Source organism: Heptranchias perlo, chromosome 19 (genome assembly GCF_035084215.1).
Source record: "Heptranchias perlo isolate sHepPer1 chromosome 19, sHepPer1.hap1, whole genome shotgun sequence".
Lineage (NCBI taxonomy): Eukaryota > Metazoa > Chordata > Chondrichthyes > Hexanchiformes > Hexanchidae > Heptranchias > Heptranchias perlo.
Genome location: NC_090343.1, coordinates 15,728,092 through 15,754,664, shown reverse-complemented (window position 1 = coordinate 15,754,664; position 26,573 = coordinate 15,728,092). Strand labels below are relative to the sequence as shown.

The window sequence follows — 26,573 nt, the reverse complement described above, 5'->3', positions numbered from 1 at the left end:
AAAATATGCATCAGAATGGGGCACAAACAAACAAGAGGTAACTAAAGCAAAAGGGAGAATATGACCAAAAAGTGGATGCAGAAAGAATGAATCACAGCAATGCACAAAGAAAACAAACGATACATTGTCTCTGTGCTTTAGGAATGGTTATGACGCTTTACCATGTCCTGAATTCTAGTGGATTTCGTCTCAGCCACGAGTGGAGCTGTTTGCTTTAATTTCGAGGATCAAAAAGGTGGTTTCTGATGTGAAGCGTTTCCGGAGCAACACTCGCCAATTACTGCACCACCTCCCTCCCCGGGTTGAAAGACTTGCGCTGCTGGGCTGAAAAAGAGTAGTTTTCAGGTGGAGTGACATGCCTTCGCATAGATTCGGAGAAACGCCGCGTGCCGAAAGAAGATTAATAAATAATTAAAAGTCTGGGTTGTGGTGTAATCGGGGCGGCGGTTCCTGCTGACATCGCTTTGGATTGGAAAGAGGTTGTTGCTGTTCGGGCTCTCACCGTTCAGAAGAGGTCTAATCCCCACGGGCATGGCGTCTGATTTGTGAACCCATATTAACCTCTTGGTATTTCAATGACTGTTTCAGTCAGTGGCTTGAAGAGGAGACACGTGCACAGAGAAGCTTTAGGTACAGAGGCGAAGGTAAGTGATCCATTGTGTTGGTGAAATTGATCAGCCCTTTGAAACCCACCAAATCACACCCACTGGCGGCGAATTGATCGGCTGGACAGAGATCAGACTTTTAACAGGATGTCTGCACGCTGGACACCGCTCAGCCTTTGAATTTGAATGAATATATATTTTTTCTGCTTGATTACTTTCTTCCTCCCCTCACCCCCCCACCAAAAAAAAAGTCAAAGAGAAATAAATCCTGTTTTTATTTACCCTTTTGGTTACTAATGTGTTTTGATCCCAGTAACGCGGAATATTTTTAAAAAACATATCGTGTGGTGTAAAGTTTGGTTAATTTCTTGCATTTTGACTTTCGTTTGGCTGCATCGGAATGTCGTTCGATTGAAAGCGAAAGAGGCCGGCCCAACATCTCCTCCTATGGGATTCCTTTTATTTCTTGACTTTATAAAGCAAACTACTGATTTTCCTCACTCCTAAGTAACCGACCCTTTTACAGTTAATAAAATAGGTTCACAAAGGTGACGGGAGAAGAATTTGCATCGTAAGGGACTGTTGTAGGAGCCCTTTAATATCCAAATCTCACGCTGAAACTGTCTGCAAACTTTCAACAATCTTTGTTAATCTTTTAGTTAACTATTTTATTGTAACAATATTATGAAGATATAGTGCAACGTGTCTGTTTATAATATGCACATTTTGGTACTACCTACTTGCAATCTTGACTTAAAATGATATTTATTACTATTACCAACAAAAGCACAGAGGCATACATATATATATACACACACACAATAGGCAGGAGAAATGGGCTAATCGATGTAATGATCCAGTGTGATCGAATTTAATGACGCGGTTTCCTATGAGAGATACACATTTGTCTAAGCTATGACGCTAAAGGCACTCCCAGTATCCCAGCGCAACGGGGCTGTGTCCAATGTACACGGTAACAAAGATAAAGCAGTCCGCCTCAAGTGATTCCATACGGAGGATCATTTGTACATGATTCATGTTTAAGTGCTGCGAAAAATGTTTGTGTAAACAATTTTAGATGCCCACTAAATTGAAAGGTTGAAGTTCGTCATCCTGTGAAGTCAGACACTATATTCTGCTCGCTTTTGAAGTGGTTCGTCTGGACAAGGTTGACTGCTTGTCACATTTGTCTGCAAATCACATTTGTTCATCCGTGTACAACTGGGGCTGGATTACCCGAATATCTACATCTCTGATGTATTTGATGTGTAGGTTTTCAGCTGGAGGTTTGGGGTTCCTGGGTCCTGCATAGTCAGCAGATTTCTATCCATTTTATCAAATTTTTGTTTTTGTTACCAGCACATTATTTTTGGTGCTCTATATCACAACAAACTTATGCAGTGATAGAGATGTTTTTGTTTGGGTAGCTGACGTTGCTGTTTGGAAGTGTCAATATTTGTAAGGGGTCCCCCACGTAGAGAAAAATAATAACCTCTGATTTTATTGGTTGACCAGCTTGGAGATGCTCTGTATATAAATTCCTGGTTAGCTGAAGTCCAGAGTGCGCACAGTATTTTTAGCTTTAAGCATTGATAATCAGTAACCAATGGTTCTCTCGCCTTTTGGACTACTGTGGTAGATACTGATAGCTGTGGTTATCAGTCAGTTGTTGGGTATATTTCATGAACCACTAAGAATTAAAAGTTGCACATTTTTAAATGCCAAAACTCCTTTCTTAATTTGTCTTTAACTCACCAGTTCCTGAATGAGGTCCTTTTTTATAAGGTTAAGTAGAGGTTCTTTTTGGAAATCTTACATGAAAAATGAGAGATGTAGGTTAAATCCATTGGGGAAGTTAATGGTTTTAAACTCATTCCAAAAGAGGAACCAATAATACCAGAAACTTAATAATGTAAATTTACAGCTGCTTCCACTTGGCCAACCAATGATTCATTTTTCCCATAATTTACTTTCAGAATAACTGTCACGTTCTAATGCTCATTTTGAACAAATTCTGAAGTAACATACACGGTGTAAACTGAATTAATCCCTAACCACCTGTTTACCATATCAGATAGTACACTTTGCTATGCTACAATTTTCCACTTGTGGTACTTGTGTCTCAAATGTTACTGTAAAGGCAAATGACATGTCTGAGAGTGCAATCGACACTGGAGTGTTTTTGTACTTTGGTGTCAGAAGTGTGGAGCACTAATCTGTAATGCCCATTGTGGATGTTGCTTTGGGCAGAGGTACACTGTAAATAGTAGGCCAAATGGTTCTGATCAACACGATGCAAATTGAATTTGATCCCCAATGTGAATAATGAATGAGTTTTTACCGACATAGATCAGTTGGGCTGAACGGTCTGTCTCTGTGCTAGAGATTCTATGTGATACTGATGAATTAAGAGATTTATGTTGGGAGCAGTTTAGTCAAGGGAATGTTTCCTGTTTATTTACCATGTAAAATAATAACATAAAATGTACACCCTTGTTCTTGGTTTTGAAGTGGTCATCTTGTAGCCCTTCCCCACCCCAATACTTGTTGCAGGACATTGTGAGGGGTTTTATTTTCTCTTGATGGGAAAGCTGCATTTTTATTGAAATGATGCAATATTTTGTCTCTTGTATCATAAATTTGACCTATTGGAAGTGTTGAGGGTATAGTCCAGGTTCCTAAGTTCTGTTCTCTTAAATCTGCCAATATCCTGTCCTTGGTGTTAATTGTATCCATGCAATTTATTTCAGTTAGTGTTAATTGTATTCACATGGTGCGTATCAATTGGGAACTCTCATCCATTTATAAGAGAGCTGATCTAGGCTGTGATGTATGTGTGTATATATATATATATTATAGCTCTGTGAATAAAGGTTTGGAAGCAACTGAAGACCAGGCTCTAGTATTCTAACCTTCACCACCAGGCTATCCAGTTTAGAACACTTGGATCCTTGAACGAAACTAAAATCTCCAGACAATGTGGAACATTTGCTGGACCATTTATTCGAAGAACTGAGTTAAAAATATCATTTTCAAATGAAATTGGGGTTTTAAAAAGTACAAAAAACGTGTAAAAAGGAATTATTTGCTCTGCCAATTTAAATTTTCTGTGCATTTTATCAACATAAACAGAATTGAGATTCTAATAGAATGAAAATGTTCAGAAATCAATTGTAATGAAAAAAGATTTAGAATCCAATAAAAAATGTCAAAGTTTGGATGAAAATCCAGTAAATCTATTCTAATCCTGATCTAGTGTTGCAGACTGTTGCAACAGAATTTTTGCACCATAACTAATGCAAAATGATGCACTGCAATGGTGCATCTTTCTCCAAATAATATAGTTGATGAAGAGATGTCTTAGCTACTACACAGCATTCTTTGTAAATGTTTTATGTAATGAAAGAAGTTCCTGGACTTTATGAATTGCAAAGGATGTTCAGTTGGCAAAGCACTTTAATGAAATGCACAAATAATGGTGCAACTGTTACAGAAAAATTGTGAGCTTTTGTTGGAAGCACTATTTATTGCACTAATAAAGGTGCAAGTTAACTTTTTTCATTCTTCGATTCCTTCCTCTCTAAATGTCTAAGGGTTGAAATTACCATTTGGATCTGGAGATAATAGCAACTGAATGCTTAATGCTTTTAACAACAACTTGCATTTATATAGTGCCTTTAACGTAGTAAAACATTCCAAGGCACTTCACAGGAGCGTAATCAGACAAAAATTCACACTGAGCTAAAGAAGGAGAGATTAGGACAGGTTTAAGGAGTGTCTTAAAGGAGGAGAGAGTAGTGGAGAGGTTTAAGGAGGGAATTCCAGGGCCGAGACAGCTGAAGGCATGGCCGCCAATCATATAGCACCCACATCTGCTATTTTATCAGAGGTATTAACCAAGATATGATAGTTTTAGCCCAGTGTTTGAGTATAAAGGAATTTTCAGGGTGGAAAGAGAATTCCATGTTATTTATCTAAATTAATCTTATTTCTCAATATTGATGAAGTAAATAAGATACCGAGGACAGCTGATCTTGAATTCTCATTTAGCAAAGATAACTGCAAACATCTATGAGCTATGATCACTTGCAAAAACAAAAAAAAACATCAACTGCTATGTTAACCATGCTAGAAATGTATTGGTACTACTTGAAAGAGCTCAGCATGTAAAATCACATTGAATATTTTTATCTGGAAAACCAAATTACTGATACATCTGTTGCCCTTTAGAGCCGTATTAATCATGGTGTGATCTATAGTATAACAAAACATTGCATATTCTACAATGTTCATTGTTATTGTGAAACTGACTCCCGTATATGGTTTGTAGAAAACATTATCCATATTTGTAAAGTTTCTGCTACTTTTTCATAATTGTTAAAATAACTATAACAATAGTAATGCATTAATTGCATTGAACTGACAATGACATTACTCCTATTAGATTTCTTTTGTACGGTCCTAGTCACATTTGTTCCAATTGTTCATAGTTCAATTATTATCTTGTTATAAACTGTCAAGTGATGTTATATAAATGCAGCAGTTTCATTGTATCAAATATGGTAGTGTACATCAACAATTGCCTCTTCATAAGATCTCTTTTGTGAGATGGGATGCAATGACATGGGGAGTAATTGTACCAACATTTTGACCATGAAAATGGTCAAAATGTTGTTAATCACAGGCAGAATATTGAATGGAGACAAAGAGAGTGAATCAGTGAATGAGTCACCCTGGGGATCTCTTAGCAGATAGATGCAGAGTGAAATTGACAGGTATCAGACAGAAATCCACTTGCTTGGCTTGGTAGCCAGTGAATGGTGAGTGGCATGGATGTGGTGAGAAATCTAATGAGGGAAAAAGTAATTGGAAAAAGTGACTCAACCGTGGTCATATTTATATATCTTTGAAATTCCTAAATTCTTTCTAATATGCACCTAATGAGAGTTACAGTTCCCACTTCTATTTATGTTGTTCCAGAGCAGATCTTGGTGACTCTCCTGAGTGTGGTTTTGCACAGCCATTTCATTGTATAACAGTGTAGTATGTTGTTTGCATCCCATACATTTCTAGACAATACAACCTCTAAGTAATGTCCCATTGAATAATTTTAATCCAAAACACCGATACAGAATATGTTCTCAAGCGTTTTCCTTTATCATCCCTTTTCATATTACGATTCACTTGTCCATTGAAACCAATCTTCCAAATAAGAATTCTATATTCTAGGACTGAATTAATTTTTTTACTGCCACACTCTGCCAAATGGATAGATCTTTCAAGCTTGACTAGTTTCTGTATGTTGCTGTGCACGTGGTAGTTTAATAACCTTGCTGTACTGTGCAAAAATTTGTATCCTGGAACAATGGTTGCATAACCTGAAATGACTAATTCCCTTATGTTTATGTAGAGCAAGTTAGTTGATTTGCATTCTATCATTTTTTGTTTTGAATAAATCTGATTGTTCTGTATAGTGATTGTCAGTGTTGGATGCAGGTCTCAAATTGCAGAGACTTGCATTGCAATAACAGGCTCACAGCAAGTAGCCTCATTGCCAAAATAGCTGCCGTGCTTGCCTACATAATAGTGATTCATTGGATGCAAAGTGCTTTGGGATGTCCTAAGGGCATGATAAGGCACAATACAAATGCAACTTCTATTTTTTTCTCTTTCTTTCTTTCACTGTCAGTGACTGTGTGTATTCAGAACTTGAAATGATAGTGGAGTTGGGTAGCCCAGAAACACTGACCTGTGCCAATGCATGACAGGGTGCTTTATCATCCACAGAAGGAGGGAAGAAAGTGGAAGAGACTCAATTTGGGATGCTTTTGTGCACTTTTAATTGTACAGCAGCATTGATGACATCCTAGAAAAGCACATCTACTGAATCTCTGTTTAGCTGGGGGGAGACCTAAAAAGAACTGATCCCTTGTCTCGAGCATAACACTTACCCAACATTTTAAGAAGAGGAGAAAAATGGGGACAGGAAAATAAAATTGAAATGAGAGGAGAGAGATATCATTTGTTTCTGACTAAAGAATTTGCCACTGAACTGGCAGCATGGTGATTGGGTTTGAACAATAATTCCCACCCTCCCTGCTAAAATTCTGTTGAGTCCAGACTTTGAATTTGATTTGACATTATTCCACTGCTGCATATACCAGGCATCCTTAAATATGTCGGTCTCGCACATCTGTCTTGTTTTCTACCTTCCCTCATGAACAAAAAAAAAATTGATATTTGCAGCTAACATCCAGAAAGCAAAAGCAATGAGCACTATATGTAACCATATGTATTGTGCTGACACAGTAGGACAGCATTTCAAAATAAAATAACCAGACATACTGGAGTGTTGCACAGCTTTTATCATCTGATGGCCTCATCCAAAGCGAATTCTGTTTGGCATTTCCACACAGGGAGTCCCACCATTCTTGATTGAATATTCAGACTTTGTCTGGTGTTAATTTAATCTTTGGGGGAAAAAAAATCTGCCTGGCTTTTAAAAAAAAATTATTGAGGCTACAAGCTGTTGTATGCTTTTGGAAAGAGTGTTCTGGTTAGTTTTAGGAATTCAAGAGTCCACTAAGTAGATCTTTACCTACTCAGTCAAATTTATTTAATCATTAAATGGCATCACGCAGTAAAAATCAAGATAATGTTTAGAAGATTTATAATTTTTTTTAAACCTTTTAAATTCTTACAAGAGTTCTCTTGAAGAAGCCCTGGAAAAGGGTTAAAGTAACTTGTAAAATGTGTAGTTATGATAGAGGCCCGGGAAAAAGATGAAACTATGCGATGGTCCACTGTAATCACCTTCAGTGATGTCCAACTTGTTTGTTATTGAAGTACTGACTCTATGAAAAGTGCTAATGTTTTAACTGGTGTCCTGGTCAAACTCATCACTACAGACAATTCTTAAGCACCAACCAGGAATATCCAAAATAATTTTTCCAAAGAAATTGGCAGTGTGTGAAATAAGAACAAGTGAAATTGACAAATGGGATTAAATTATAATTCATGCAATTTCCTCTTTGTTGGAACAGCTGGTGTAGTTTGTATTAGTTCAAAGAGATGATTGAATTAGGATTTCAGGTCTATATTTCAATGTTCTAACCAACACTTCTGAACCTTATTGAAAGTAGAGAGTGTGCATACAAAGATCCTCCTCTTATTGTTTGATGCTGATCTGCTCTGAATGTTATGAAACCTGATTCTACACAGAGGTGTGCAGAAGACAGTTCTCAGCCTGAAAGTGTAGAGCTGATTTTGTAATTCATGCTGGGTGTCAGGAAACAGACCAAAGTGCGACTCTCACTTGCATTTAAAACAACAACGCTTACATTCATATAGTGCCTTTAGTGTAGAAAAAATGCCCCAAAACACTTCAGAGGTATAACCAACAAGCTAAAGAAGATGATGTTAGGAAGAGTGGGAGTTGTATGGCTGAAGGAGGTTACAGAGATATGGAAGGGCAAGTCCATGAAAGGATTTAAACATGAGGATTATAAATTTGAAGCTTTGCCAATGTAGGTCAACAAGGACAGTAGTGTGCAGGGTAGGCTACAGGCTGCAGAGTTATGGATGAGGTGGAGATTAGAGGGTGGAAGGTGGGAGGCTGGCCAAGAGAGTATTGAAGTAGTTGAGTCTAGAAAAATGAAAAGACTTGCATTTATATAGCGCCTTTCAGGAACTCGGGACATCCCAAAGCAATTTACAGTCAATGAAGTTTTTTTTTGATGTAGTCATTGTTATAATGTAAGAAACGCTGCAGCTAATTTGAGCACAGCAAGGCCCCATGCGCAGCAATGTGATAATCACAAGATAATTTGTTTTTAGGCGTTGGTTGAGGGATAAATATTGTCCAGGACAGTAGGGAGAATTCCCATGCTCTTCTTTGAATAGTGCCATTGGATCATTTACGTCCGCCTGAGAGGGAAGACGGGGCCTCAGTTTAACATCTCATCCAAAGGATGGCACCTCCGACAGTGGAACACTCCCTTGGTACTGCACGGAAGTATCAGCCTGGATTATGTGCCTGGAGTGGGACTTGAACCTTGACCATACTCAGAGGGCCAGAGTGCTGCTGCTGTGCCATGGCTGACGCCTAGAAGCATGGATAAGAGTTTCAGCAGCAGATGGGATGAAGAAGGAGCAGAGGTGGCAAAGTAGACGGGTTAGAAGCTCAGCTTGGGGTCTAATAGTAAGCTGAGGTTGTGAACAATCTGGTTTTATGTTCAAGTATTGCAGTCAGTCTCTGAGTGGGCGACCAAAGTGAATCTTGGTATTATTTTGTATGCGCAGACTGGCTGTGACAGTTTCACCAGAAGTACTAATGTCATAATTGTTACTGAAGGGATCATAGAAGCATAGAAAAGTTACAGAATGGAAGGAGGCCATTCGGTCCATCGAGTCCAGGCCGGCTCTATGCAAGACCAATCCAGCTGGTCCCACTCCCCCACCCTATCCCCGTAGCCCGGCAAATGTTTTCCTTTCAAGTACTTATCCAGTTCCCTTTTGAAGGCTATGATTGAATCATCATGATGTTGACGAAACAGCGTACTGCATTGGGTCCCGCCCTTGGGATGACCCAGTAAATAGGTGTCTTCCTGGCCACCAGTCTTTTTTTATATTAAAACAAAAACTATTTGGGGAGTTTGGCTTATAAATGCCACTTTTCTCATTCACTATTATCACAATAAATGTCATTTTCTAAAAGCACTGACTCATGCTGGGCTACAGTCCACTGGTGTCAGCAATGCACCATTATCTGATCTAAGCAGTTATTTTTATATGAGCCTAACTCAGGGCTGTGGAGACTAATTATGGTGCTCCTACTACTACATTGGCTGAAATTGAACCCGGGAGCTTCCTGGTTCATGTGGCTTGCTACCATACCCATTAGTGCATTTGGGGGGGCCTGTTCTGTCGTTCACTTGTGAGTAAGACACAACAAGCAAATAAATGTGTTTTCAGCATTGTATTGATGGCTGATTTTAGGTATTTTCAGATTTATTTTCTCTCCTCTTGGGTTTGTCCAGGCCAAACACCATTCTCCAGCCAAGAAGATCACCATGCAGCCTACACCTAAATATCTGCCAATCATTTGTATTAAATTGGGAGTGGGAGAAAAAAGGGAAGTGGAAGTATTTTGCTGTTCAGAAAAGAGAATCAAGAATATATAATTTGATTTTTTTTTCCTTCCCTAAATAGGTAAGTATGCATATGTGCTGCAATGTACCCAAATACCTGTGAATTTTAGAGTTTTGACTGTTGGTTATATAATTTAAGAATCAGTTAGGACATAGTAGGGTTGCAACTTAGCTTTTTGCCTGTATTTTTACCGGTCCCCCAGCAGTCTGTGCTTTGGCCTTAATGCCAAGGCATAAGAAAGGGACAGGAAGTAAAGTCCTCTTTTAAACAGATCCTTCATCATGCCCATGAGTGTAATGGAGGTGTCAGAGCTCTGTATTTCTCCAATGATCTGAAGCAGGAGTGATTTGCTTGTGGAAGTGCAGTAAACTCGCAGACTGAAATTGTTTGAACTCCTGCCAGGGAGTCGAGGGTCTATGATAATTATCGGAAGTGCTTGAGGAGAGAAAATCTGCTGCGTTACACACACCATACTGAGATGAGATGCTCGTTAATACTGTGCTGAATTGTATAATTGGGATTTAAAATCAGCTGAAAAATTAAGCCTTGTCCCTTACTTCATTTTCTAATGGTGTAAGTATTATAAATGTAACCTATGTTGTTACAGTTGATAAGGGACTGAAGGGTATAAAACCATCAGCTGTATTTACTGGGCACTAAAATTGTAGTCTTTTGAAGTTTTTAAATAAACTTTCCTAAAGAACTATTAATTTATTTTCCATTGTCTCAAGATCAAGAGACAAGTTGTTTCTATTGATGGTTCTTTAGACAATACAACATTTCATCAGCTATAAATCACAGATTATAGAATGAATGTTCAGTTCAAATATTGGGATCTGCTTATCATTGTAGCATTTAATTGCGTGTTGTCCCTGTGGCCCATAATGAAGGCTTGTATGAAACGTAACCAGACTCTTATTTGCTGGAATCTCAAGTGACAGTTGGATTGAGATGAATGTAGAGATCCTTTGCCAAGAAATGGTAACATTTAGGGGTTCTGCTTCAGTCCAGATTTCTATATAATTGGAGCAATAGATTAGAATCTTATATTTAGATTGATGTTACTTCAGACCTGCTGTTGTTTTCAGTGTTGTCCCAGCTTTGTATCATCTTTATTAATTTCAGCTTGGCTGCAGAATGTTTCATATTTTGATGTATATTTGACAGCTGCTGCATTCTTATTTGTCTCTTTTGAATATACAGAATCTTTGTGACCAATATGTTTAAATAAAAAAGCAGTGTTGCAGAACAATGTTGATGCTTTTAAACCAAATTTATACCAAGGTGTCAATTTTTAAGACCGTGTTATTTTAAAACTACCTCAATTTTATTTAGACTCAACTATTGAAAGAGATGAATTACTGCTGCAGTCAGTCCATTTAAGAGCTGGGTGCTTTAATTTCTATTGACCAAAACTAATTAATATTCAGTCATCGTTTTATTTGCAATTAATTTCTAAAAATGTCATTGAATGTTTAAAGTCAAAACTGGATGGAATTGGTGAATAATGCAGTGTTTAGAATATTGCAGTCAAAGAGTTCTTTGGTGAACAATGGCACATTTCCTAACTGGACAAGTCAAATTAATTTGTTTCAGAAGGGATGAGTCAGACTTGTAATAATTTATTGGCTTTCTTCAGGTCTGGATTATATAGATTCTAGTAACAATTTTGTAAATATTTTTGGTAAATAACATTAAGTATGATGTGGCCTTTTTTCATTTTAACTCTCTGTTCTCCTATATGAATGCTTTGCATATACATTAATATGTTTTTATGTGAACCTACTATGAGCAAATGTTTTACCAAGTTGGTTTCTTCACAGTAGCAGTACTTCTGTTAAGTACAGACATGTTTCCCTTCTAGCTATTTCTATAAGATTACGTTATCATTTTTAAAAAAATAATAAATTATAAGGTTAGTTCATGTAATAACTTCACATAAGTTGAGATTTCAGTGAGGTACTGAGGGAGTACTGCATTGTCTGAGGTGTCATCTTTCTCCTGAGATTAAACCAAGGTCTGTTCTGGTGGTTCAGGTTGTCATAATGTTCCCTGGGCGCTAATCGAAGAAGAGCAGGGAGTTTTCTCAGTGCCTTGGCCAACATACTTCCCTCAAATACTGCCAAAAATGAATCAACTGGTCAATTCATCCCATTAGTATTTGTGGCATCTTGTTGTGCACAAAACGGTTGCTGTGTTTGCCTATGTCATAAGAGTGACTGCATGTCGAAAGTAATTCATTGGATGTGAAGTGTTTTGGGTCATCCTAAGAGATAAGATGTTATATAAATGCAAGATTGGGAAAATAAAACATTTTTCTTCCTATTTCTTTTACACCCAGTATTGGCAGCAAGCACTCCCAGTTCAGGCTAACACTGATCAGATACAGAGTAAAAAAAATCTCTCCTCACTGGCCAAACAAGGTGCCTTTATCCAAACCTCAGATTTTCTCCCTCCCTCCCCCATGCCAGTGTGACCTGTCCACTTTCAACACCAGCTGTACGCGTTGACTACCGGAATTATGAATGGTTTATTCTGTGGGCCCGTGCCCTTGAGGAACTGGATTGAGATTGATGAAGCTCATTTGACATTATGCTACGTGAATGGGACAGGTGTTGCAACACTATTTTGATAGAAATTCTTCTAGAATTTTGGTATAATATACTGCAATACTAATTGAATTAGCAATTCCAAATGATGCCACTTAAAGAGGTGGACCTATATTAATAATATCCTGTCAAGTACTCTGCCAAATTATCAATATAAAGATGAAGTATGTGCAAGGCACAAGCCTCCTTTTAATGGCCCCTCATTGAATCCAGTTGTTAAACACTGCATGCTGATTAAGAGAAATGGTGAGAGTGGTTGTCACAGGTCTGTACTTGACCGCTGTTCTCCATGTGCCCTTCTGGAAACTTTAAAACTGCCTTTAAGTTGTAGAAAGATTTTCTGGCAGCAGGTTAAATGTTATCCATAATCTCCTCATTACTTCTATGTCCCTTTGGCTATTGCATATTGCACATACACCACTGAAAAAAAGGAATACAAATGATTGATTTTCTTCCATTAGAAATTAGCCACTGATTACTTGTGCACATTTTGAACTATATTATGTAGTGGGCCCTGCTAAATGGATAGAAATGGGTTTGAAGGTTATAAGTAGAGGTGCTTAGCACTGATGGAGCACATTGCTCAGGACATGTGTAAGGAACCTTACAACACCAGGTTATAGTCCAACCTTGGACTATAACCTGGCGTTGTAAGATTCCTTACATTTGTCCACCCCAGTCCATCACCGGCATCTCCACCTCAGGACATGGGAATATGATCTCGAAATTCACAGTTTTGGTTTCTTGGAAATTTTGCCTGGGTTAATGATCTTAAATAGATCATTATTCAAATTTCTTAAGGAAATTTAAAGAAGTTAAGAGGTCATGACAATGCAAATTATACACGAACCATAGGAGAGGATGAAAAACGATTGGCGGAATGACCTTTTCCATTCCGCACTTTGTTTTAATGTTCTTAAGTATGATTTCACACACAGTATTTAAGTGTTTAGTGAAAGGTTTGCCTGTGAAACTCTTTTAGGGATTTCCACATTTTTATGAAGATTTTGCTAAGATAGAAAAAGGAAATCGGCAAGTTGCAGCGATTACAAGCACTCTTTGTAAAAGCTCAAGCCTCGTCTATTGTATGGAGCTGTGTAAAACACCGATTCATCATTTCTAATCCTTCTGGGCGGAGTAAACAATCAGCGATGTAAAGTTATTTGCTTCTTCTAACCCACTGTGGAATGCGGCAGTCTACAACCAAGAAAACAGGCAGCAACTTGCTGCTATGCCCCTCTAAAGTTGTTGCTCTGTAATTATCGGCTACAAGGTGCACAAGAGTGGCATGAGTCAACATTCTCTCTATCTTCTCCCTGCCTTTAAACCTGAATCTTCTGATAGCAAGCACTGGCTCCTCAGCAGTTTGGTTTACAGTGTACAGTTTGTATTGGAGTGGGTGCATTGTTTTTGTTGCTGCCAGCATTGGAATTTGCAGTAAAATTCAAACGGGGCAGACTCCCAAGAACTGGCAGCCAAGATTTTAAGCCTCTTTTAAACTAGTGCTTGTTTAAGTTGGGAGTCTGTCAGCCAGCTGTTGCATTTACCCTGCTAAATCCACGTCTCTTCTCTCGACAGCATACTCGTAGACCCATGAAAAATTGGGTCCACTAGTCTGCCACTGACAGAAGCGAGCCAGATTTAGTACGTTAAATAAGAGATTGGCGCATGGATGCCAGTCTCCTGGAATCTGACCTGAACAGGTGCCAGTGTAAAGATGGCTTTACATTCCAAGCTAGTAGTTTGGTTGTCTGTCTCTATATACAAAATGTGGCACATGTCCATCACACATCTGAAGTGTTGCATTTGAAAGTGTCGCACTTGGTCACACATGAAATTATTTGTTACACTGTCATCCAAATGTCATACTCGTAACACAACAAAAAATCACAACTGAGCAATTTTTAAATATATTTTCTTAGATGATTTTAGAATCTGCCTACTTGGATCACTTCCCTTTAAAGAGTAACAGAGCAGTGACCTTAAAGGGACAGACCATGTTAAACACAGCTCCATCTTAACAACTAAACATGATGACCTATGTTCCACAGGAAATCAGCTCGTCTATAATATAACTGCATCATAATAAACACTTGTAGCTTCCTATAATTCTGTCCAGCATTTCCCCGACTATAGATGTTGAGATAACAGGCCTATCATTTCCAGGTTCATGTATCACTCTGTTTTGAATATCAGGTTAACATGTGCTATCCTCCAGGCCTCAGGTACAGCTGCTCTGTTCAGAGCTTCTAAAAATACTAACCAGAGTCCTACTGACTTGTGTGTCATTTTAGGACCTATCCTAAAATGTGCCTAGATAACAGTCATTGCATTTCAAAAGTCATTCACTGTATATTGAGACATTTCAATAATAAAGCTTCATATACATTTAAGTTCAATTTTTTGATTCCATGGCATATTTTGTACTAAAAAAAATTGCACAATGGTAATTTGAAGTCGCTTAATTCAAATTATCAGTAGATTTTTCTATCTCCCTTTCTCATAAAAGGCATCATTTGATTTCTTGTGAACTATTTGATTCTCTACAGGAAATGTTGTCTTAAACTGCTCATACCTGCTTTAGTATTTCACATTCTAAACACAGTAAGCAAACTTGTTCATAGTTGTTTCTGATTTGTGCGTCTATAAGCATAATGCTGAAGTAAATCTCTCAAACCTGTTCTGGCACTGTTCTATATATTTGTCTTTTAGATATTTTTGCGAATTTTTTACGCTTTCTCGGCAGTGATATTGGACTTGGTGCAATTGACCCTCTCATGAGACATTTGATGTTTTGTACATTATGGTGATTTGTTGCTCCGTGGCTTGTTATAACTGCAATCATTTTGAGGGCAATTCAATTCAAATAGTGATTATATTTATCTCACACTCATTATGAGAAGCCCTGGGAAGAGGATTATGTGGAACAACCTTCCCCTGACTGCTGCACAATAACCACAGTAGTTTCTTAATCTATTGTCAGACACAACTCTATTAGTTGAGTCCAGGAAGATGGATTCCTTGTCATATTCAAATGCAATGTGCAAAAAGCCTGCGCATGAAATATTTAAACTTAACCAGTGAAAAGAATTTAATTTCTGGTTAACTCTTCCAACAATTAAAAATGGATTTTTCTTCTGAACAAAATGTAACAAACAATGTAGTATTTAGGTTTGTTCTGATGATTTCACTTTTTTGTACAACTGTAATAAAATTCCTGTGTTTTAACTAAGATTTCAGGAAAATGTAATGGTGACAGTGTGAAATTTTCACATTTTGGCCAGTTGAACTGTGGGGATAAAAATCAACAGCACAATCCTAGGTTCTATCCTTCCAGATTTAGATTGTCCCTTGAAGGTGCATTGTGATCTCACCAGTGAATAACCTAATACTGTATCATTAGGATACATCATTGAATTACATCGAGTCTACAGCACAGAAACAGGCCATTCAGCCCAACTGGTCAATGCCGGCGTTTATGCTCCACACGAGCCTCCTCCCTCCTTCATCGAAGCCTGTCAGCATACCCTTCTACTCTTTTCTCCTTCATGTGCTTATCTAACTTCACTTTAAATACATCTATGCTAGTCACCTCAACTACTCCTTGTGGTAGCGAGTTCCACATTCTTACCATTCTTTGAGTAAAGAAGTTTCTCCTGAATGCCCTATTGGTTTATTAGTGACTATCTTATATTTATGACCTCTAGTGGAAACATTTTCTCTTTGTCTACCCTATCAATCCTTTCGTTGTCGTTGTCTTAAAGACTTCTATCGGGTCACCCCTCAGCCTTCTCTTTTTTTCTAGAGAAAAGAGCCCCCAGCCTGTTCAGCCTTTCCTGATAAGTATATCCTCTCAATTCTGGTATCATCCTTGTGAATCTTTTTTGCACCTTTTCCAATGCCTCTATATTCTTTTTATAGTATGGAGACCAGAACTATGCACAGTACTCCAAGTGTAGTCTAACCAAGGTTCTATACAAGTTTAACATAACTTCACTGCTTTTCAATTCTATCTCTCTAGAAATGAACCCCAATGCTTGGTTTGCCTTTTTAAAGCATAGGTTATTCACTGGTGGTAGAGCAAAGATATCACAACATTGAAATATATTGTCTTAAATGTGATTTATTTTTAATGTAACATTCATACCAAAAGAAAGAACTTGCATTTATATAGTGCTTTTCGAGTCCACAGGATATCCCAAAATGCGTCATAACCACTGAATTACTTTTGAAGTGTAGTAGGCAAATCCTGCTGCTAATTTTGTGCACAGCAAGGTCATGTACATACAATGACCAATTAATATGTTTTGACAGTGAAAGAGCCTTGGAATCATTTACGTCCACCAGACAGAGCCCAGTTTAACATCCCACTGGAAAGATAGCACCTGTGACATTGCAACACTCCCTTAGTACTACACTGAGCTGTCAGGCTGATCTATATTGGTCCCTTATCCCAGAACACATTGAACTTAAACTACTTTTAAAGTTCCTCCATTACCTAGCCCTACCCTACCTTTTATGAGCTACATTAGCCTTATGTCCTCATCTGTCTTCCAACTTTGGCCTTCTGTGCAACATTCCTTCCCTTCCCACCGCCATTGGTGGCAGAGAGGTGAGCTGCCTTGGCCCTACTTTTTGCACCTCCCTCACTAAACTCCAACATCTCTCCACTCTCCCTGCCTTTTAAAAGTTTATATTTAATACCTATCTTTTCCACAAAGCTTTCCATCATCTCTCCTAACTCTCCCAGTGGAGCCTGGTGTCCATTCCTTTTTTTTGTAAAGCACATTGGTACACATTTCTATATTAAAGGTGTTCTTTAAATGCAAATTGCTAGTGATGGATGGAGGCATACAGTCAGCCTCATCCTCTTTTTGGGCAAGGGAAGTGAGTAGAAAACTTGTTCCGTAACCCTTGCTAAAGTGGATGTGTTTGGTGGGGATCAGGCTCCTTATTGTGATTTCACTCTTCCCATCTTTTCTCGCTTCCCCCTCCCCATTTGAATAGATCCCCAACATTCACTATCCAGACTCGTGTATATGTGAAGACTAACCACTTGGGTAAGCTCCTCAAGGACCACCACCCATGGAACTGCTACTCTAGCCAGAGCCACTGTCTCCAGAAAGGAGATAAGGGGAGGAAAACTGAGGAAATATTGAAGAAGGAAGGTTGGCCTGGTTGCTTCTCAGGAGGGCTCTCATGATCCTTAAATAAAAATCCCCAAATATCAAATCGCACAGCTGCTAATAATTAACCATGCAGCAAAATAAGTAAGTGATAGACTCCATCAGGAGCTATCCATATTCCAGCTGAAACTTTAAACAGCATAGTACTTTACCATGGGAAAGCTTCATTCTACAAAGCCTCGTGAATGACCTGAAGTTTCAAGCAGACTAGGCGATTTAAAAGGGGAGTGGAAGAATTAAAAAAGGATAACTAACTTTTACTAATTTTAAAAAGGGCAGTATAGGCAGAAGCAAATTTGAAAGGAGGGTGCCTGACAGAAGTAGAAGTTAAAGTTAAAGGGGAGCAGTAGAGAGATGCTAAAATGAAAAGGGGAGCATCTGTGAGAAGTCAGCCAAAATTACAATGGAGCACCTCAGGGAAGTTAAAAAATGAAAAGGAACACTTAAGGGAAGCTTAAATTACAAAGGAGAACCCAGGGGAAGCTTCAGTTTTTAAAAAAAGGGCACCCAAGGGAAGTGGAAATTAAAACGGAACACTTGAGAGAAATAAATTCAAAAATAAGCACCTGAGAGAGGATAATATTGAGAGAGAGCAAACAGGACACAGAAACTCAGAGAGACAAGGAAATGGCAGACACTGGGGGCCCATGAAGGGAGGTAAATCTCCATTAAGACTTATATGCCTGAATGCTGGACGCGTTCAAAGTAAGATGCCAGAACTGGAGGCTATTGTGGCAGCAGAGGACTACAGTGTAGTTGAAATATCAAAAACCTAACTTAACTCCAGAGGATGACCCTAAATGTAACATTCAGGGGTATAGAGCATTCAGAAAAGATGGAGGGAACAGGAATGGAGGCTGTGTAGCCCTATATGTCAGGGACACCTGGGAGGTAAATGATGTGATCCTGTGGGAGGTAGAAAGCTACATAATGAATGACTCTAGATAGACATATCTAATGCAAAAAAATCCAGGCTAACACAAGAGTTATGCTACAGACCACCAACTCAGCATAAAAGGAAGGCAATTTGATCAATCGAAAGATGGGAAGGGTAAGTAAAATCAGGAAAGTTATTTTAATGGGTGACTTCAATCAACCAAATATAAATTGGGAAAACTCAAGTGGTTTAGAGTCAGAGTTCATAAATGTAATGCATGATTGCTTCATGACCTAGTGCGTCAGGGAAGCCACAAGAGGTAGTGCTCATCTTGGTACATAAGTGATCCAGATAACATACAGAAAAAGTAAGTTGTGGCACCTTTGGTAGACAGCGACCATTAAATGATTAAACTCAACATGATCTGGGATTCAGAAATATCAAAGACCAGGACCCAGAGTCGGGGGGGGGTCCAGTTGTTGTGGTCCACGTAGGTACCAACGATATAGGTAGGACTAAGAAAGAGGTTCTGCTGAGGGAGTTTGAGCAGCCAGGGACTAAATTAAAAAGCAGAACCACAAAGGTAATAATCTCCAGATTATTACGAGCAAATTGGCACAGGGTAAATCAAATCAGAGAGATGAATGCGTGGCTCAAAGATTGGTGTGGGAGAAGTGGGTTTCGATTCATGGGGCACTGGCACCAGTACTGGGGAAGAGAGAGCTGTTCCATTGGGATGGGCTTCACCTGAATCATGCCGGGACCAGCTTTCTGGCGAACTGAATAACCAGGGTGGTAGTGAAGGCTTTAAACTAAATAGAGGTGGGGGACGGGAGGGTTCAGGTGGGGCAAAGTTTAGATTGATAAAGAGAAAAGACAAGGAAGTATACAAACGTAAGAGTGCACTAGCAAATGGAGCTGGGGTAGGAAAGAATGGTAAAAAGACAAAATGAAAGGTTCTTTATCTGAATGCGTGCAGCATTCGTAATAAGATAGATGAATTGATGGCACAAATAGAAATAAATGGATATGATCTCATGGCCATTTCAAAGACGTGGTTGCAAGGTGACCAAGGTTGGGAGCTAAATATTCAGAGTTATTTAACATTTCGGAAGGATAGGAAAAAAGGTAAAAGTGGTGGGGTAGCTCTGTTAATAAAGGATGAAATTGGTATAATAGTGAGAAATGATCTTGGCTCAGAAGATCAAGATGTCGAATCAATTTGGGTGGAGTTAAGAAATAGCAAGGGAAAGAAATCACTGGTGGGAGTAGTATATAGGCCACCTAACAGTAGCTACACTATAGGGTAAAATATGAATCAGGAAATAAGGGGGACTTGTAAAAAAGGTAATGCAATAACCATGGGCGATTTTAACTTTCACATAGATTGGACAAATCAAATTGGCAAAAGTAGCCCTGAGGAGGTGTTCATGCAATGTATTCGGGACTGTTTCTTAGACCAATACACTGGGGAACCAACCAGGGACAAGCCATTTTGGATCTGGTAATTGATAACGAAACAGGATTAATGATTTCAAAGTAAAGGATCCCTTGGGAAGCAGTGATCATAACATGATAGAATTTCACATCCAGTTTGAGAGCGAAGATCTTGGGTCTGAAACTACTGTATTAAACTTAATAAGGGCAATTACAAAGGAATGGGGGCGGAATTGGCTAAAATGGACTGGGGAAACAGATTAGATGGTATGATGGTGGATAAGCAGTGGCAAACATTTAAAAAGATATTTTACGACTCGCAACAAAAATATATCCCTGTGAGGAGGAAAGACCCCACAAAAAGGGTGAACCAACCACGGCTAACTAAGAAAGTCAAGGATGGTATCAGGTTAAAAGAAAAAGCATACAACATGGCAAAGATTACTGGTAAGCCCGAAGATTGGGAAAACTTTAAAAACCAGCAAAGAATGACTAAAAGAATAATAAAGAGGGAGAAAATAAATTACGAGAGTAAACTAGCAAGGAATATAAAAACTGACAGTAAAAGCTTCTACAAGTATATAAAAAGGAAGAGGTAGCTAAAGTAAACATTGGTCCCTTAGAGGATGAGGCTGGGGAAATAATAATAGAAAACAAGGAAATGGCAGAGGAATTGAACAGATATTTTGTATCTGTCTTCACAGTAGAAGACACTAATAACATACCAATAATAGTAGATAATCAAGGGGCAAAGGGGAGGGAGGAACTAAAAACAATCACTATCATTAGAGAAAAAGTATTAGGTAAACTAATAGGTCTAAAGGCTAACAAGTCCTCTGGACCTGATGGCTTGCATCCGAGGGTCTTAAAGGAAGTGGCTACAGAGATAGTGGATGCATTGGTTGTAATCTTCCAGAATTCACTAGATTCTGGAAAGGTCCCAGCGGATTGGAAAACCGCAAACGTAACACCCCAAATCAAGAAGGGAGTGAGACAGAAAGCAGGTAACTATAGACCAGTTAGCCTAACATCTGTCATTGGGAAAATGCACGAATCCATTATTAAGGAAGTCGTAGCAGGACATTTGAAGACTCATAATACAATCAAGGAGAATCAACATGGTTTTATGAAGGGGAAATCGTGTCTGACAAATTTATTAGAGTTCTTTGAGGAAGTAACGGGCAGGGTGGATAAAGGGGAACCAATGGATGCAGTATATTTGGATTTCCAAAAGGGATTTGATAAGGTGCCTCATAAAAGGTTACTGCACAAGATAAGAGTTCATGGTGTTGGGGGTAATATATTGGCATGGATAGAGGATTGGCTAACTAACAGAAAATAAAGAGTTGGGATAAATGGGTCAGTTTCAAAATGGCAATCTGTAACTAGTGGGGTGCCGCAGGGTTCAGTGCTGGGGCCTCAACTATTTACAACATATATCAATGATTTGGATGAAGAAACAGATTTTATTGTGGCCAAATTTGCTGATGGTAAAAGATAGGTGGAAAAGCAAATTGTGAGGAGGACACAGAGGTCAATTTTCGGATGGCCGAGTGGGTACGTTCGTGGCAAGGGTGGCTCCTAAAATTGGGGATTCCTTGAGCGGGTCCGGAGCCCGGCTCCAACTTGCCCATTTCCAGGTTCCCCAATGACGTAAATCGGTGCGCGTGCAGCCCCCGCATGCGGGGCTCCCACTGGCAATCAAAGCCGGCGGGATCCCACTGAAGATCATCATCTGGGTACTTGAGGTCATTTACAGACCTCATTAGTTGGAGATTTTAGGAGGATTCGGATTTTGGACTACCCAGAGCGTGTTTCCCATGCTGGGGAAACACTCCCTGTTTAAACAGACATGTTGCAGCCAGCAGCCAGTGGCAGCTGCAAAGGTCCATTTAACAGGTGCGGGGTAAACCCTCATTCATTGCAGCAGGGCACTCTGTCACCTCAGACAAAGTTTTGCCTGCCACACCGTTGTCTCCACACTCCAAATTAGTAAATCATACCCTAAACTCTGCTGTCCAAACACACTTACCTACTTTGTGGACCCCCTCACACTCACAGCGTCAGGATTGGGTGGTGGGGTGGGTTCCATTGCTGCATTCATCACTCCATTGGATGACGAGCAACATCACCAGCCTCGCCAGGCATGCCGTCCACCTCCGCCACGTGGAGCTACACAACACAGTGCTGCACAACAGGCACATGCACAAAGTAGTCGTGCAACTACACATACACCCACTGTAGGGTGACCCAATGGGTGGCATCAAGGGCGGTCATGGAGAACCTCATGAAAGGGCATTATTGCACAAGCCAATCAAGAATGGCCAAGACGTGGCAGTAGTGGTGACAATATAATATGTAATGTGAGTTGATCAGAAATCAAATATAAGTAAAAACCATGACAAACCCTCAAACACCCTTGTGCATCTCCTTCATGCTCACAACACGTTTGCCTTACGCTTCCTATTACACAAACGTGATACATGCCCTGTGGCTGCAGCACAGGTAGTGGCAGGTTGAGTGAGGCTGACTGTGAAAGAGATGCATGAGAGGGTGAGTATGAGACGGAGCCATGAGATTGTATGAGGATTGGGTTGAGTGGTAGTGGTGGGATGAGTACTGGCAAGGTGAGGAAGTGCAGGTAAGATGAGGATGAGCTTTGAGTGGGTGTGAGGAATGATGTGATAGAGTAGTACTGGCAGTGCAGAAGGAGATGTGGGGTGGGGGCGGTGATGTGGCAGATGGAGTGTAGGGGAATGAGTAAATGTACTCACTTCGGCTGACCTACTTAGGTCATTGAAGAGCCTCCTGAACTGTATGCAGGTGCGTGATATGTTGGTGGTACTGGTGACTTCTTCTGCCACCTCGAGCCAGGTGTTCATGGTGGCAGAGGCAGGCCACTTCCTCCCGTCCGCCGGGGAGAAGATCTCTGTCCTCCTCCTCCTCCTCCTCCTCACCCCATCCAGTAGGACCTGGAGTGAGGCCTTCCCCCGGGCTGCTCCATGCTGTAATTTTGGCTCCTTTCTGCAGCATCAGTCAGTGGAGGACTGCCCCTTTAAATAGGGCTCCTCCAGCTGACAGCCTATGATGCGGGTGCGCAGTCCACCAGCTGCGCAGCTTTCCAGCACGAAACCCGGAAGCCAAAGTAAGTGGCGTGCGGAACCCACCGATCTTTACTGGGCGGGTTACCCACGCACCCAGTCAACCCCCCGCTGGCAACCCGCCTCCCTCCTAATATCGGGCCCAAAGTGTCTGCAAAGGGATATTGACAGGTTAAGCAAATGGGCAAAAATTTGGCAGATGGAATATAATGTGGGAAAATGTGAAGTCATCCACTTTGGAAGGAAAAATAAAAAAGCAAAATATTATTTGAATGGAGAAATACTGCAAAATGCTGCGGTACAGAGGGATCTGGATGTCCTCGGACATGAAGCACAAAAAGTCAACATACAGGTGCAGCAGGTAATCCGGAAGGCAAATAGAATATTGGCCTTTATTTCTAGGGGGATGGAGTATAAAAGCAGGGATGTCATGTTAAAACTGAACAGGGTGCTGGTGAGACCACACCTGGAGTACTGCATACAGTTCTGGTGCCCTTATTTAAGGAAGAATGTACTTGCATTGGAGGCAGTTCAGAGAAGGTTCACTAGGTTGATTCCAGGTATGGAAGGGTTGTCTTATGAGGAAAGATTGAACAGGTTGGGTCTATACACATTGGAGTTTCGAAGAATGAGAGGCGATCTCATTGAAACATACAAGATTCTGAGGGATCTGGGTAGGGTAGATGCTGAGAGGATGTTACCCCTCATGGGGGAATCTAAAACTAGGGGGCATAGTCTCTGAATAAGGGGTCGCCCGTTTAAGACAGAAATGAGGAGGAATTTCTTCTCCCAGAGGGTCGTGAATCTTTGGAACTCTTTATCCCAAAAAGCTGTGGAGGCTGAGTCATTGAATACATTCAAGGCTGAGTTAGACAAATTTTTGATCAGCAAGGGAGTCAAAGGATATGGGGAAAAGGCGGGAAAGTGGAGTTGAGGTAAAAATCAGATCAGCTATGATCTCATTAAACGGCGGAGCAGGCTCGAAGGGCCAAATGGCCTATTCCTGCTCCTACCTGTTATGGTCTTATGGAGCCAGTTATATAACTTTAAAAGGGCTATATTCAAGAAATGAAGGAATGTCTTAAACAAATTAATTGGGGTAAGTTGTTCAACAGCAATTCAGTGGAGAACAAATCTACATAGAGCCATTGACATTTACATGTGAGCCATGTTTCTCTCTTTTTGCCCATCCAATGTTCAATGTCTTGTGTGATATTTTGCCTCTGATGTCACACATTTTTTTTTTCACTAGTTAATCACCGTAGCCATTTCTCTCTGACTCTAATCATGAGAAGCAGCCAGTGTATTCTACAAGATGACAGACAGTAGAGGTGAAATTTGAAGTGCTTCGGGTCCCTTGTTGATTCTGAGCTTGTGTACTAAACCAAAGTGAACTTAGAATATTATAGATATCTGAATTCACCCTGACCATCCGCATTCTATATATAGCTAAGTTATGTACATGTCAAAGATACTTGCATTACATTACAGAAATTAATTGCTGTGAAACTTCCTTGAGGGGAAGGATAGGACCAGTTCCCTCCAGCTGTAACATATGGCAAATTTGATAGGGTCTTGAAGATCAATCTTTAAATTTCATTGGAATGCGTTTTTACAGCTGACTGGAAGGCTTTGGCTCGCTTGAATTTTATTATAATTTGCTGTAAAAGAAGGGTAAAATGTTACCCTTTACAATCCAAGGCTAAAACATAATTTTAGTGCATTTGATGCACTTTTATAATAAATGAGCTTTCTTTACGTTAGGATCATATGTATCTCGAGTTCAGAGAACACAAATTTGAGATGCGACTGCAGTTATTTTTGCTAATACTTTCCTTTCTTTGCTTGTACCCAGGCTGCTTTAGTAAGAGCTAATAGTCAATAGGAGTCAAAACTTTTAGAAGTTCGACCAAAATTCTTTGAAAGTCTGGTTTAAAAAGAAACTGTTGGCAGAATGTACAGAGTCACTGGAGAAATAGATGTATGTAGATGCTAGTCAAAGGGTAAGCTGCATGTAAGGAACCCTCTGCCTCCATTGTTACACTTTCAAATATTCCAGCTTTTGATTGGGAATCCTGAAACCAGGACTGACAGAAGTTGTATTAAATATTTGATGAAAGAGGTGGCTTTCTTTTTACTAGTTACATGGAACTCTGTTTTATTTCACCTATTTTCTTAAGGTGCTAGTGAGAATTTTTTTTTGCATCCAAGCAAATGTATCACCGGATTACATTTTTGCAATAACTGAAGAGCTCTTCTGTGAAGTGGGCTGGCAGTAATGGTCAGATATTGGTTTCTGCCCACAGAGTCCTTTATATAATGACTTAGAGTAATCTTGGTTTGGTTGTTGAAGGTCCACAGTAGAGGGAAAGTTTCTACCTGCAGAAAGAGAAGGACAGAGTGATGGAAAGTTACCCAGGTCTTTCTCAAACACTCTAGGGGAATGCCACTGGCAAATGCCTTGCAAAAGGTGGCCTGCCTGCTCTCTCAGTGGGGGAATGGTATGGGGAGATCTAAAGATGGAGAGATGGTTAATAAAGCAGTAACAGCAAAATTGAAGAAACCTTTTTCATGGAGGCATCTGAGGGAGAATTTTGGATATTTAAAACCAGAACAGTTAACGGTCTTTATATTTGTGGGAACTAGATGCCTCAGTGGTTTAGGACCCTGTTATCACTGGGTGCTTAGTATTTTATGCCTCTAGATACAAAACCACGGATTCTTGGAAAATGTGATCCTTTTGCAATCTAAATGTGGAACATTAAGAATATAATTGCTTAGAGAGCCTTGTGCTGTTTAGTAAGATTTAGCCTAGAGGGAGAGGTAGTTACATATGCAACGAAAGGATTGTTGACATCACCAGACATGACCTTGAAATATTGTAAACAATTTTACAACACCAAGTTATAGTCCAGCAATTTTATTTTAAATTCACAAGCTTTCGGAGACTTCCTCCTTCCTCAGGTAAATGTTCAGGAGCTCCTCGAAGCCTACGCATTTATACATGAAATAGGAATCCAAGAGACTGAATCTTCAGTCTGTAATGGAGGCATAAGAATAAATATATGGAAGATGTGTGAGGAGCAAATGATAATAAAGATTGTTTTTGGGGTGTGTACTGTCTTACATTGAGCAAGAATTCAAACAGTATGAGGCATGACAGTTGCTTGGTGTACAGATTACTGTGAGTTTCTGTGTAATAGCACAGTGCTGTATTGCATTATTTTATTGTGGGAGGAAGGGAAACAAAACAATGATTTAAAAGAAATTGTAAAACCTAATGACAGACTGGAGCCGTTCCTAAGTGAATCTTTAACTGGAACGGAGGGCTATTTATCTTTTCCCACTATATTTCATTCTTGTATTTTAATGTTTAAAGAGATTGTGTGAAAACAATCTTTATCACAAAACAATTGCAGTTCTAGTTGGAAGGAGGAGAAGAAGGAATTGTAATTTCAGGTGGGATTTCACTAGCATTACAAGGCTGCCATTCCTATTAACAAATGTTTGGACAACTTTAATCCATTGAAGTTCATGCATTTTTTAAGGAATTCTTTTGCTTGCATATTTAATGTATGGACCTGATCCATACTTTGGCAGCTGAATTA

General features: G+C 39.6%; 1 protein-coding gene across 2 annotated transcripts in view; it reads left to right on the top strand.

Moving 5' to 3' along the window:
- The first annotated feature begins 261 nt into the window (after nucleotides 1–261).
- LOC137335186 (proto-oncogene tyrosine-protein kinase Src-like) overlaps nucleotides 262–26,573 on the top strand; it is a 139,423-nt gene continuing 113,111 nt past the window's right edge. For both annotated transcript variants that reach the window (XM_068000375.1, XM_068000376.1), the window contains exon 1: nucleotides 262–644. The gene's annotated coding sequence lies outside the window, so the exon portion shown is untranslated. The remainder of the gene's footprint in view (nucleotides 645–26,573) is intronic.